The 14,070-nt window shown below is 47.4% G+C and overlaps 2 long non-coding RNA genes across 2 annotated transcripts in view; one reads left to right on the top strand and one right to left on the bottom strand.

The window, feature by feature from the left end:
• LOC136793115 (uncharacterized) overlaps positions 1-14,070 on the top strand; it is a 294,913-nt gene that overhangs the window by 243,158 nt on the left and 37,685 nt on the right. The gene's annotated exons all lie outside the window — the stretch shown is intronic.
• LOC136793113 (uncharacterized) lies at positions 10,656-12,220 on the bottom strand. Its single transcript, XR_010837955.1, has 3 exons — positions 12,117-12,220; positions 11,493-11,631; positions 10,656-10,979 (listed from the first exon to the last, which is right to left on the bottom strand). It is a non-coding gene; the product is annotated as an uncharacterized lncRNA (long non-coding RNA).

Here is a 14,070-nt window from a genome sequence, read left to right on the forward strand (position 1 = left end):
AGGCCCTCGCATGTCCCACAGCTTGCTCAGAGCTGTCATGTCATCACTTTCTTCTTCTCCTTAGAATGTGACAGTATGTTCTGTAAATATTGTCGCTGCTGACAAGACCATCAATTCTGTTCATAAAGACTATTCAGCATTCATACAACGCATTGAGAACAGGAGCACTTCATAACCCCATGCATTTGGGCCCTCACAGCGATGCTTCCCTTCAGGCAAAAAAGGAAAGGAGAGAAGGCAATTCTATTTTCTAAAAGCAGAGAAAAGCTGGCTGCCAGAGAAGTGGAGTGAGCACCGTTTCTCCTCGCTGCTCGTCCCACCTAGGATGGTCCACACTGGAGAGGACTTTCCTCTAGGCTGCATCCAGAGGGGACTGGATGGCGTGACAGTGTGGTGAGAGGCGCGGCCCTGCAGGTCGATCCCAGGTGAGAAAGGCTCCTTTACTTGCCTATTCACTCACTCTGGACACCTCCATGTCCCCTCGATTCCTCCTTGCCTCCCTCTCTCTGTCCCCCATCCACCTCTCCCATAAGCCACGCCCTCGGAGCAGCCCACCTCTCTCTCCACAGTCACCACCTGCAATCCAAGCCTCCACTACTTTCTTGCAACAATTTCTTTAATGATCTCTCTGCTTCCACACCTGCCATCCTCAAGACCATTAATTGTAATGGAGGGATCTTTGTACAAACTTCATCAGGTCCTATCCCTCACTTCCCACTGGATAGCTGAGAGATCTTTTACATCCTATATCAGACTGTATCCCTCTGCTATGCACACTCAGCCTAAACCTGAAATTCCTTCTATGGTTTATAGGCCCTATATGTTCTGGCTTCTTCCACTCTCTTCCCCCTTGTCCACGGGGCTTTGGCCCTCAGCTCTGTCTCCAGACTGTGCTGAGCTCATTCCTGCCTCAGGGCCTTTGCACTTGCTGTTCCTTCTGCTTGGAAAGCAGTTGTTCTAACTTTCCCTTGGCTGATTTGTTCTGATTGTTTTGGTGAAGCTTGGATGCATGCCTCCTCTTCAGGATGGCTACCCTGAGCACCCCAGCCACTCTAGATGTCCTTCATAGCCTTTATCACCATCCAAAATGTTCTGGTTTATTATTTGGCTGCCAGTGTTTTGGTGCCTTAGTATCTGTCTGCTGACTCCTGCATGCCCTAACCAAGAAAAGTGTTTGACATGAACCTATAGCCCATGGGACCTCCCAATAACTCTGAGGGATGAAACACAGCTCCAAGGATCAGAGAGGGCACAGGTTTTGCCCAGTGTCACAGAGAACACAGATAAGAGCCAGCCGTGGATTCCAGAACTTCCAGCTCTGCTCTGTGGACCTTCCATCCCCAGGTGAGATACCACAGGTATAAACAGGATGCTGCCCTAAACACAGGGCTGGGAGCATTTTCACACTAAAACACCAGCCAGAGTTGTTCCCTGGGAATTCACTCAGTGTAGGCAGGCTTTCCAAAAGTGGATCTGGGAGGAGCTCGGGTCCTGAGGGACGATGATGGCAGTGGAGGAAGAAGTTCTGCTGACTGGTGCAGGCCTTGCCGAGCAGGGGCACAGGGCGGGAGGACAAGCGGCCAGGATGACAGTGACGAATTCTCCACTAGGGGTTGTTTCCAGGACTGTGAGTGCTCCCAGCCTGAAGCTGCACAGCCAGTGGGGTGTTCATTAATCACCGCTCTGCTAGCGAGCAGGGCAGTGGAAATGGACCCTGTGGAGATGGAGTGTTTGACTTTGGGGAACCTCTTTTTAAAGAGGATGGGTGATTTCTGACATTGGAGGCAGGTCCCTGGGAACTTTATGTGAAGAGTCTCAGACTCTTTATGTGTCTGTTGATTTAATACTTGCTTTCAGCACCGACTGTGGGCTTACCGTGAACTAGACCTGTTAGGGGCATGGAGGGGAGGCATGGAGGGCCTTGCCCCAAGGAATGCACAATTAGGAAGGGGGTGCTAAGTCAGGCCCCTAGCTGACAAGCTACCTTGCAGTACAAGCCACCGGGGACAGAGCCATATAAGAATTCAGAGAGCCCAAAGCACATCAAGGAGGTAGAACTTCAAGACGAGAGGGACTCTGTCCTTTGCACATAGGCCACAAAAATGTGGGAGCTAAAATGTAGAACTTGCTCAAAAGTGGGAGCAACCCCTGCCCAGTCTGTCCTTCTGGGCTCCAGGAAGAAGGAAGCCCCTTAGGAGATGTGGACTCCAGGATAGAGGAAGTCCATATTCCCACCAACATGAAGAGAGAGATAAAGAGGGAGGAGGGGCAGACAGAGCTGGGATCTTCCATCCTCCAGAGGACCCCACGACAGGTATCTTTTAAAAGTGTGGGCACATTCAGAGCACAGCCTGCAAGATGTGCTGGGTCCCCCAGAGGCCTGAGACCTCTTCCTTCCTGTGGGGTTCTGTGCCTCTTCCAGCAGAGTCCAGAAGGTAGCAGAATCACTGCACTTGACTGTCACACAGGCAAATCACATCCATCCCAGGCCTGTGTGATTGATTTTTGAATAATGGTGATGGTAGCATTTACTAAGCTCTTACCATGGCATCACATGCTTGACCTTACTCTTAGAAGACGGTATCTAGCCCCATTTTAAAGAAGAGAACACTGAGGCTGGGGATGTTAGGAAACATGACCATAAATGCACAGCCTGTGAGGAGAAGAGCCTGGGTATGAGCACTGGCGATCTGGCTGCCAGGTCTGTGCACAGGGCCACTCAGCAGCCTGCAGACGGATGGGGCTCGGCCTCCCACAAGACATCCGGGGGCTGCTTTAATGGCAGCTAAGAGTGATTCATAACATCAACAGCTTCATCATTTAATTAGTCCTTGAAAACAATCCATTCTCTTAACTAGTTTTATCTATCACATGCTTTAGACAGGAGAGAACTATTTGAAAAGTCCTTTCTTTATGGATAGAGAAAAGCCAAATACTGGCCTGCGTTGTCCATATTATCACACACTCTGGATTTAGGAGAATTACAGTTAAAAACTGCTCACTCACTGCAAGAAAGAAACCCACAATTTCACGCCCCTGGAGGAGTTGACTGTGGTCCTCTCTCTACTCCCTAGAGCACTCCCTGCTGTTTTAATAACCTCAGCACCTGATGGTAAACTCAAGGCTGATTTCTGTCTCTCCTGCCAAGGTTCTCTAGGTTTGCCAATTGAACAGGCCTCTCTTTTATGCCCTGTAGAATGGGTGCATGTTTGTTTTTCCTACTGTCTAGGAGTTAAGGTGGGAGCGAAGAGCAGGCATCCTTTCACCTGTGTGGTGAGCTCCTTGGTGCTGTTCTGTGGTGGGTTTGTTTATGCCTTCTTCCCCGCATTAGACTCACGGGCCTTTGCTGTCAGTTATCCGTGTTCCACTCCCCAGAGTACCAGCTCAGCCCCTCTCACATCTGTTAAAGGGATGAATGAATGAATGACACTTTGATTTCAAGAAGTTGGCCTCATTGCAAGTTTGACCAGAACTCTGTTATTCAGACTGATTCTTTTTTAAAACAATGACTAAGCTAATTTAGTTTTAAAAATCCATCATATCCTTTGTTTAAATTAGCTTACTTTTAAGAACAGAATTGACTGTTACAGTAATGTGTGTAGACACAGCTGGCATTAATGGAATGATTAATTAATACACCCATAGACACAAAGGCAGAAATCTCCCTGCTCAGAAGTCTAGGAGTGCAGCCACCATAGCCTACAGGGAATTCCTTTGTGGAAGGCTAGCAGGGGCTGACCTTCTGCCATGTATCAGTGAGATAACGCCCCAGCGCATCGCCAGCTGGAAGAAAGAAAGTGGTGTCTTGGGTAGGCAGAATGCCTCCACCAAAAGATTCTCCCTCCGGAGTGCAATTCCCAGGGGAATACAAATATTGTATTTACTGAAATGAAAGGCATGGAAGGGGAGAGTTGGGAAGTTGTGTTGTGAAACATAGAGATAGCTTGGCAGTTCTGCAGAAACAATGGGCCATCTGGATGGAGCAGGGCACCCTGGGCTTAGTCACTGACTACTGGTCGGCTTTGGGTAAATTCTTTTTTTTTTTTTTTTTTTTTTTTTTTTTTTGTGGTATGCGGGCCTCACTGTTGTGGCCTCTCCCTTGCGGAGCACAGGCTCCGGACGCGCAGGCTCAGCGGCCATGGCTCACGGGCCCAGCCGCTCCGCGGCATGTGGGATCTTCCCAGACCGGGGCACGAACCCGTGTCCCCTGCATCGGCAGGCGGACTCTCAACCACTGCGCCACCAGGGAAGCCCTGGGTAAATTCTTAACCTCTGTTGCCACATCGGGAAAATGGAGATAGTGAGGACTGCTCAGTCCTCACACAAGGTGCTGCGGGACAAGGGACTGGAGTTCCACTTTCAGCTGGCAGGACTTTCCTAACCAAGGGTCCTCAAAGGGCATTTTCTCAAACCTGCTTCTCTAGCTCACAAGGAAGTGGGGTTGACATTAAAGGTGATAGCTGCCCCTTCCTTCACCCCGGGGGCTTGGGACGATGCTGTGGTTTCTAGTGTGGTCACTGGCAGCCGGAGAGAGCAGTGAAATATAGAGGGGCTGGGCCTCAGTCATTGTCAGAAGGAAGGGAGAGACATGGTTTGTTTGCTGACAGCTGCAACCTTGACCATAGAAGCAGAAGAGGTCCCAGGGGCCAATCATCCCTACCTGGCTGGACTGTATCCCAGTTGGCATGAGAATATCAGCTGTCAGGGAGGTACCTGGAGACAGAGTTACATGTGGCATGGAGGATGAGTGTCTAGAGCAGAAAATCAACCTCCAACCTTCCTCACTTTTATCTAGGAAGCCTCCCTTTTCTCTCTGCTTCTGGAATGAAAGCCATTTCCTGGGTGACTTTGCGACCTAGACATCCTCCAAGGCACAGGGCAGTGGACTGGAACCTTGTGACTGTCCAGATGTCAGACTCAGCCTTTCCCCGGCAGGACCTCTGACAGCTGCAAGGCACTCTGTTCCTGCCAAAGCACTTCCATATGCATAGCTTCTTCGGGCTTCTTGATGGCTCTGAACCACGCTGTTACCACTCTACAAGTCCAGGGAATGAACTCTCTGAAGGAGGAGGGCTTTGGAATCATGCCCACTGGTCAGTTGAAGGATTCACCTCTGCACCTTCCTTGCTATGTGACCCTGGAAAAGCTATTTTAGGCCTCCATGTGCCTGTGACCTGATCTGTAAGCTAAGAGAAAGAAACAGGATTTAGTGAGTGAACAGGTGACAATGCCCACTACAGTATATGGCACTGGGGGGCATTGGAAAAACTGACATTTTCCATTATTTTTATTTTTAGATTGGAACACACACACACACACACACACACACACACACACACACACACACATCATGTTTGAGACCCAGTTTTGCAATTAAAAAGCAAGGGCGGGTCATTTTACATCTCTCAATTCCCTCATCTGGAAACGGGACCATGATAGAAACAACAACAGCAGAACAATAGAGGCGGGGTCTCCCATGGAGCCCCTTCCAGGTACCGGGCATAGTTAAATTCATTGTCATGTTGCAGTAATTAAATGAAGTGACATTCACGGAAGTACTTAGTACAGTGTCTGACACACAATTGACACTCCATAAACGTGAGCTAACGTGATTAGTAGTTACGTATTCAGTGTGGTGCCCAGCAATGGCTCTTGTCTCATTCTCTATCCTTGTCTGTTTAGAGCATGTGTGCACGTGCACACACACACACACACACACACACACACACACACACACACACAGAGTTAATTTTTTTTTGTATTTTTCTCAAATAATTTAATTCTTTGATCACTTAGATGAGAGTCCCTTGAGGGTAAGGATCCTCACAAGTTGTTTTTTCTCAGTTTTTCTCCTTTCAGGATTCATTGCAATGAATGACCAAATCATATCTCTAAACATTCTTTGCTCCTCTAAGCTTCTGTTGAACAGACATAACTCGATGTATTCTAAAGCCTTGCCACCGGAAGGTGTTTCTGAAAGCACAATTGAGAGTGACATCGCTTGTCAGCGGCAAGTGCTGTTATTTGCCTAGTGCTCATTGATTGGCTACCTCTTCTGCTCTGTGCTAAGCAGTAAGAAGACACAATCTCTCCCCAGGTGTCCTAAAAACTGTGCTTACACTGGCTGCCTCCCAAACTGCTCATAAAATGGAAAAATGCAGCCTGAGAGTCAAGCTTCTGCCACACAGATGGCGCTGGGCTGCTGCATTTGTGAGATTCTGAATGACCCAGCAGCCCCAACTCCTGGGGTCCAGGGGAAATCACACACAAATAGGAATAATCCTTATTAGTGTGAGCTGTTGTATCAAAATCAGTGATTATTAGGGCAACTAAAATAGATGGTGTAGGATATCACACCATTTGATCAGATTTTTTTGATGGCCAGAGAAATGCATCTGAATAAAGATTTCATGGACACAGTAAAAACAGTAACAGTCAAAAAAAATAAAAATTAACTAAATAAAAGAACAGTGACATTAACATCAGTGAGCATTGACTTCTCACAGGCACCTTGAAGACATTTCAGTAACCACTGTTCTATGCGTATTATTATTATCCCAAATTTACAGAGGAGAGGACGGAGCCTTGGAGAGGGAAGGTGCTGATGTAAGGGCACACACTGGTGAGCTCACACCACACACTTAGTAAGTGACGGAGCTGGGATCTGACCCCAGATTCTGGAGATCAAGAGCTTCTCATTTTGCGGGCTTCCCTGGTGGCTCAGTGGTTGGGAGCCCGCCTGCTGATGCAGGGGACACGGGTTCGTGCCCCGGTCTGGGAGAATTCCACATGCCACGGAGTGGCTGGACCCGTGAGCCATGGCCGCTGAGCCTGCACGTCCGCAGCCTAAAAGAGCTTCCCATTTTGCGAGGGGAAGTAAGCTTGCCCAGTGCTCATGTTTAGTAGGCATCAAAAAATAGGTGATTTTTTAATGAATGAATGAGTGTCCTTGGTGGGGGCAGGGGGTGATAGGTATTTGGTTTGTTTCAGTCTGTTTTCCAGTGCCCAGGACATAGTAAGCTCTCAAAAAGGTCTCTGTGTTCAGTCCCAACTCCCTCTGTGATCAGCCTGAAGGAGTCTCTGTTGGCTTTCTGACTGCCTTCTGCAGGCCTCAGAGGAGGCTTGTCTGGACTGGACACGAGGGCTGGTTCTGTTGCTGTGCCCACTTGGATTATGTGACAGCTGGCTTGATGCTGAGCAGGGTAAAGGACACACAGCTGCAAAAGCCAGATGGTTGTTTCTGAATCTAGTTCCTTCCTGCTGCCAACCTGGTCTGAAATACAATCCATCACTCACCATGATAGACGTCTTTGAACTTGGGAGCTTGGTTCTTGAGAAGTGCAGGAGGGAAGTTGAATACCAACCATCTCTCCTCCCCCAGAGAGGTTCCCTTTTGACTTGAGATGGCAACAGCTTGGAAAATAGTGTCACAGCTCAAATTAGTGTTGAGCAGGCATGAGGCACTGGTGTCCCCAGATGCATGGCTGAGATGACCCAGGACACAATCACCATCAGAATCCCCAATCTTAATTCTGGCTTGGTTAGGAAATCAGAAATTCCTGAGGACCTTTGAATCAGGAAGCCCAGTGAAGAAGTAGAGGTGGGATGGGCATGGATGTGCAATGGGGAGAGAACAAGGGAGAGATCTTGAAAGTCCAGAATGGCTGAATAGAAACTACAAGTGGACCTCTCTTTATATTCTGGTTGTAAATATGTACTAATTTTGAAAATGTTCGTATGTAAATTAAATTGCTTTAGCACTATTTTGCTTATCATTACAGTAATACATGCTTGATTAGTTATGTTCCTTCTTGCACCAGATAATAGAATCATTCAAACTTGCCCAAGCAAAAAAGAAAACAAACAAAGCTAAACAGAATGGATGGTTTCTAAGAACAGGTCCAGAGGGTCTCCTGGAATTCTAGGGTGAGAATGTGGTTGACCCTAAGATGCTGGAACAGGAACATCCTGTGGACCAGCTCTGCTGTCCCACTAGCATATAACACCCAGCTTTCTCAACCCCTCCTTCCTCCACTAGTGGTCTAGCCACCTGCAGAGAATCTGATTGGTCCAGTTAGGGTCACGTGTCCATCACTGTTCCAATCAGCTGTTCCCAGGCAGGCAAGGCAGTGAGAGTATAGAAGCCTTACTTAGGGCTCACCCCTATGGATCTGTATGATAGTTCCTGGAGAAAGGGGGTGGAAGCTCATTGGCTGGACAGATACATCCAAAGGAGAGCATGACAAGTTTTGCTCTTTGCAAAGACTTATGAAAATACCAGAAAACAAGGAAGAAAATGAAGCATTTGGTTTCTTCCACTGCCTGTAGTATCATTTTAGAGCTTACTGGACCTTTTCTGCAAGTTTTCTTCAGTGGTTGATGGTGAACCTTAAGCTCAATCCCTTTAGTTTCACTACCTCATAGCAACTCTGTCAAGCTGTTTATTCAGTCCAATTCTATTGAACACTTACTATGTACTAAGTGCCGTTCTGAGTGACAGCATACTACAGTGAACAAGACAGACAAAGGTCCTGCTCTCAGGGAGCTTAGACACCAAGGAGTGGAGTAATCAACACATAATGAAGCTGCTGAGATCATTCACAAAGTGTACATACTGTGAAGAAGAGGAACAGGGAGAGGAGCCTGGTGGTGGAGGGGGACTTCAGAGGGATGGTCAGAGGAGGACTTGCTGAGGAGGTACATGTGCCCTGTGCCCTGACAGAAATCAGCTGGCCCTGCGGAGTGGAGGGAAGAGCATCGCAGGCAGGAAGCAGCGTGAGCCTGAGCCAGCAGGGCTGCTGAGGGCATGAGGGGACAGGCATGATGCTGTGTGGCCACAGAACAGGGAGAGGCACAGATTCTGAGATGAAGCTGGGAAGGTGGAAATGATCTTGGAGAGACATCAGTGAGTGGTGGCTTGAAGTGAGATCTTAGTTCTCTGCCCAGGAATCGGACCTGGGCAGCCTGGGTGAAAACTAGGAATCCTAGCCACTAGTCCACCAGGGGCTAGAGGCTAGAAGCAGAGTTCCCCTGGCTCTTGCCCCCACTGAAAAATGCATTTTTCAAGGAGGCAAAAACTGGAAAAACAGGTACAAAGTTTATTATTAGAGACATAGCACAACAAGTGGGAGAGCACACAGAGAAACAGTTTGTCTGTTTAAGGCAGAAGCAAGGCAGAGATACACACCTGGAGAGAAAGGGTATGGGCGTCCCCCCTAATGAGAAGGAGTGCAGTAAAGAGGCAGTTAAATCACTTATATGGCAGTTCTTCCCGGTCTTTGTTTACCTTTGGCCAATTATCTGTTTCCTTTTTCTACACCTGCCCTGCCCTAGGACCCTCCCAAGCATGCGTGCCCAGCTTTTTTCCAAGATGGATTACAGCCCAGAAGCCTATAGGGGGGCTTGGCTTCACCTATTCTGGGGTGGTGCCCCTGCTTTTTGCCCCCCAAGGAGCCTTTCTATGCTTGTGCAGCGTCTCCCTTGTTCCAAGGATGGGAAATATGTGACTTCCTGATCTTTTACTCAAGCAGGGTTTAGCCCCTGCCATGACTGTTATCTTAAAGTGTCCACAGAAGGCAAAGTCCAGCTATTTACCCTGTTCCTGTTGTTATTTCCATCTCGAAGTGCAAACAGGAGGCTGTTGTAAATAACTAGCCTACAGCCCACCTGCCTCCTGCCTCAGGAAATGCAAACAGGAGGCTAGTTGTAAAGGCCTAGCCTAGAGCCCATCTACCTCCTGCCTCAGAAAAGGATGGGTTCACACAGGATTTGAGGGGGCAGTGATGGGACCTGTTTAACCTTTTCAGAAGTTAAGTCCATCCCTTTCCCAAGTCTTACCTGGGAAGTAAGAAAGGGAGTGTTATAAAAAATACCAATGACTGGGCACCACCCAAGCATTAAATATTAAAGTATTTGGAAGAAGAGTCTAAAATTCAGTATTTTTATTTATTTTTTTCTAATTTAAAATAAACCTTATTATACATTTTGATGTTTTGACAAATACATGCAAATACAAATACAAATGCATACATCCCCCCAAATCAAGATATAGTATATTTTCATAACCCCAAGTTTCCCTCCTGTCTCTTTGTTGATCCACCATCTACTCCTGGCCCCAAGCAACCACTGATATCCTTTGTGTCACTATAGATTAGTTTTGCCCAAGCTAGAATTTCAAGTAAATGAAATCAAGTAGTCCATACTCTCTGTGTCTGGCTTTTGTCACTCAACACAATGGTTTTGAAATTCCTCTATACTGTTGCCAGAATTTACCTTTATATTGTTGAATAGCATTCCATTGTTTGGATATGCCACAATTTATCTATTCACCTGTTGATGGATGCTTGCATTGTTTCCAGTTTGGGGCTCCTAGGGATAAAGCTGCTATGAGCATTCATATGCAAGTATTGTGTGGATACATAGTTTTTATTTCTATTGGATTAATATTCAAGAATGGAAATATTGGGTTACATGGTAAGTGTATTTTTAACCTTTTTAGAAACTGTCAAACTGTTTTCCAAAGTGATTGTACCATTTCACACTCCCACCAGAAGTGTACAAGCATGCCAATTGCCCCACACTCTTGCCAACTGTTGCTATTTTTAATTTTAGCCATTCTGGTATGTATACATCAATTATTTCATGAGTAATCTTGGTTTTTCCCTGAAATATCTTTGCCTGGCTTTGGTGTCAGATATTGCTGGTTTCATAAAACCTAGCTGGGATGTGTTCCCTTATCTTCTATTTTCTAGAAGATTGAGTGTAGAGGTGGAACATGGCATTATATCTTCCTTAAGTGTTTGATAGATGCACAGGCAGAGCCATGTGGTTGGCAGCTGGTTTTTGTTGATTTGTCACCTTCATTCTTCGCTCAGGTGGCTGAGCGTTGTGGCTCTTCTCCAAAGAGGTGAATTGTTTGGGAAGCCCATGAAAATGTAGGCCCCTCATCTGCTGGGAGTCTCTGGGGCTTGAGGAGTGCTCTGGGTGGGGAGGGACCAGGGTGCTATCAGAAAATGTGTCTATGTTAGCATTTCTGGCAAATTGCCTAAAGAAATCTGAAAAGGTACTTGAATTTCTAAGCCCCTAGTATTTGCCTCGATTCATTTTTTCATTCTGATTAGATATTCATTTTCACACAAAATTTTGTATTTGTAATTTTATAGTCTTTTTCTTAAAGTGGGCCCCCAAATTGTTTTAAGTTCATACCTCACAAAGCTGGATTCCTCTGCCCTGACTCTACCTGTTTACTCTCAGTAAATGGAGGTTGAGCACTCAACTGGGAGCCACATTCCCTCCTCCCCTCCTGCCTGACGGGCCCCACTCCCTGCTCTAGTTCCTGGCTACACACTGAGCTCATCCTGTTTGATTCTGTGGGTGGCAGGTGTCCAGTGTGGCTTATTACAGACACTTCTCCTGAACGTCCAGCCTCTGCTGCCCACCGCTCTGAAGGGGGAGGAAAGGCGTATGGAACTGTCCTGCACTCAGGAGCTGACCTGAAGATGGGTGCCAGCAAGGCTCTAGGTCTGGGCCATGGAAGGGAAGTTCTCTTTGTTCGAAACCTTCACAGAGGGCTTGGAGTGGTCAGGAGAGGCTGCCTGAAGGAGGCAGAGCTGAAGGCGAGCAGGACTTGCACTGGAAGAGAGAGAGGAAGAGGGGAACAGGCATTGAGTGGACAGAGAAAAAGCCCTGAGGAGGTCCTGGCTCAGGAATGAGGCAGGGGACCCGGAGGATACCAGCCAGCCAGATGAAAGGAAGGTGTGTGCATGCCAGGGAGTGGTCTGTGTGAGGTGGTGACACTAGGGAGCCTCCAGAATGCATACAACTTGCTTTTTGTCCTTCTGGCTTAAGGACGTTTTTCACATCTAAGCTACTTTTCACATGGTATATATATATATATATATATATATATATATATATATATATATATATATATATATATATATATATTTAAATTTATCCTCACATGATGATAAATTCAAATAGCACAAAAGGGTCAGTGAAATATAGGCCTCCTTCCCCTCCCTGTCTCCAGCCCCAGCTCCCAGCCCAGAAGCAACCACTGTCACCACCTATGCAGCTTTCTGGAGTGCCGTATGCAAACGAGTTCCCTTACACACCTGGAACAACTGCTTTGCACCCTGCTTGTCCCCTTGATATTTGTCTTGAAGAGAGTTCCATCCAGTGTGTCCACATCGACTCTGTCCTTCTTACCCCTGGAGCTACCTGCACAGGGCATGGAAGAGGAATGCTTTGCTCTGGAGTCGGGCAGAGCTGTGCTCCAGCCCTGGTACCATCATGAGCCACCCGCAGGACTGGGGCGAGTTGCTTGGTCTCTGATTCTCAGTGTCCTCATCTGTAAAACTAAGAGGACAATAGCCCCCTCCTCACAGCTCTTGTGAGGATTAACTGAATGTGTCTAAAACTCAGGTACAGGGGTTTCCCTGGTGGCGCAGTGGTTGAGAGTCCGCCTGCCAATGCAGGGGACACGGGCTCATGCCCCGGTCCGGGAAGATTCCACATGCCGCGGAGCAGCTAGGCCCGTGACCCATGGCCACTGAGCTTGCGCATCTGGAGCCGGTGCTCCGCAACGGGAGAGGCCACAACAGTGAGAGGCCCGTGTATCGCAAAAAAAAACAAAAAACAAAAAAAAAACCCAATAAAACTCAGGTACAGAGCCAGGCACAGAGAACTCCTCATAGCAGGTAGAGAAAGCAGGTCAAGAAGGGCCCTGCTGGCCTTCTCCCCCACCTCCCCAAGACAGAAGCAGCCTCAACCTTGTGTAAATCCTGCAGCTGGCCCTGCCTCCTGGCCCCTTCTCTCTGGGGAGTGTCCTACCATCACCACCCACCAGCCGCCTCAGGGTCTTTGTGGCACCTGAGAATAGAATGCCAGTTAAATGTCATCCAGGCAGATGGGGCACCTTTCTCTGTTTATTTAGACTCTGAAATTGTACACTTTTCAAGCAAGAGGTCAGCCAGGGAGCTGGGAAGGCATTTTGGGCTCTGCGCAAGCGGGTTTCCCTCCCACCATTAGCCAGCTGCGTGGTCAACGTCTTTGTGCAGGAGCAGCGCCATGCTGGGGTCTCGTGTGGAGATGAAAATTAAGGGATAAATATACAGGTTTAATAATATTCTCTCGTTTTGACAATCTCCGCTGCTGGCCTGTGATATTTTAAATCCACTTTGCATGCTTTTGACATTAAGAACTTCTGATGAAGTTTCAGCAGGAAGATAATACCTTTATATAATGGCCTTGTACTCTGTCTGTGATTCTAAACACAAACTTATTTGCTTTTATTACTTTGACTAAAGAGAAAGAAAATGAACCATTAGAAAAGGGTTTCTATTACCGCCCCCCCCCCACCACACACACATACCCTTTAATTTTCCCCTGGAAGCAGAAGTTCCTTTCTCTTTTATCTTTCCATTCTGTGCTTTTGGGCAGAGCTCCATTATCTGTTCCAGTGCTGCCTTTGAGGTTAATATTTCAGCTCAGTCTTTCCTTTAGTTGTGGAGATGAATTAAATTAGTGGCAGCAGGAGTGAATTAAATAAACTGTAGGGCTTCCCTCGTGGCACAGTGGTTGAGAGTCCGCCTGCCGATGCAGGGGACACAGGTTTGTGCCCCGGTCCGGGAGGATCCCACATGCCGCGGAGCGGCTGGGCCCGTGAGCCATGGCCGCTGAGCCTGCGCGTCCAGAGCCTGTGCTCCGCAACGGGAGAGGCCACAACAGTGAGAGGCCCGCATACCACAAAACAAACAAACTGTAAAATAATGCCCACTTTCCCTGTGTTCCTTTTGCTACTCTTGTACCCCAGTTAAATTTTTAAATGAATTCTATTGGGCTTTGCAAATAGCTGTCTTTATCTACCTATAAACAGAAGTTTGGACTGCTCAGATTGTTGTTCAAACTGTTTTCATTCATTCATTCAGTAACCATCTTGCAACCCCTAGAGGGCATCTTATCTGAGAATTGAGGCTGCATGAGAGAGGAGCCCAGAAGAAAAAGCCAAGTTCTGATAACATTGGTTCTGTCCCCGGATCCAGCTATGCCTGAAGTCCTAACCCTGGA

This window comes from Kogia breviceps, chromosome 18, assembly GCF_026419965.1.
Source record: "Kogia breviceps isolate mKogBre1 chromosome 18, mKogBre1 haplotype 1, whole genome shotgun sequence".
NCBI lineage: Eukaryota > Metazoa > Chordata > Mammalia > Artiodactyla > Physeteridae > Kogia > Kogia breviceps.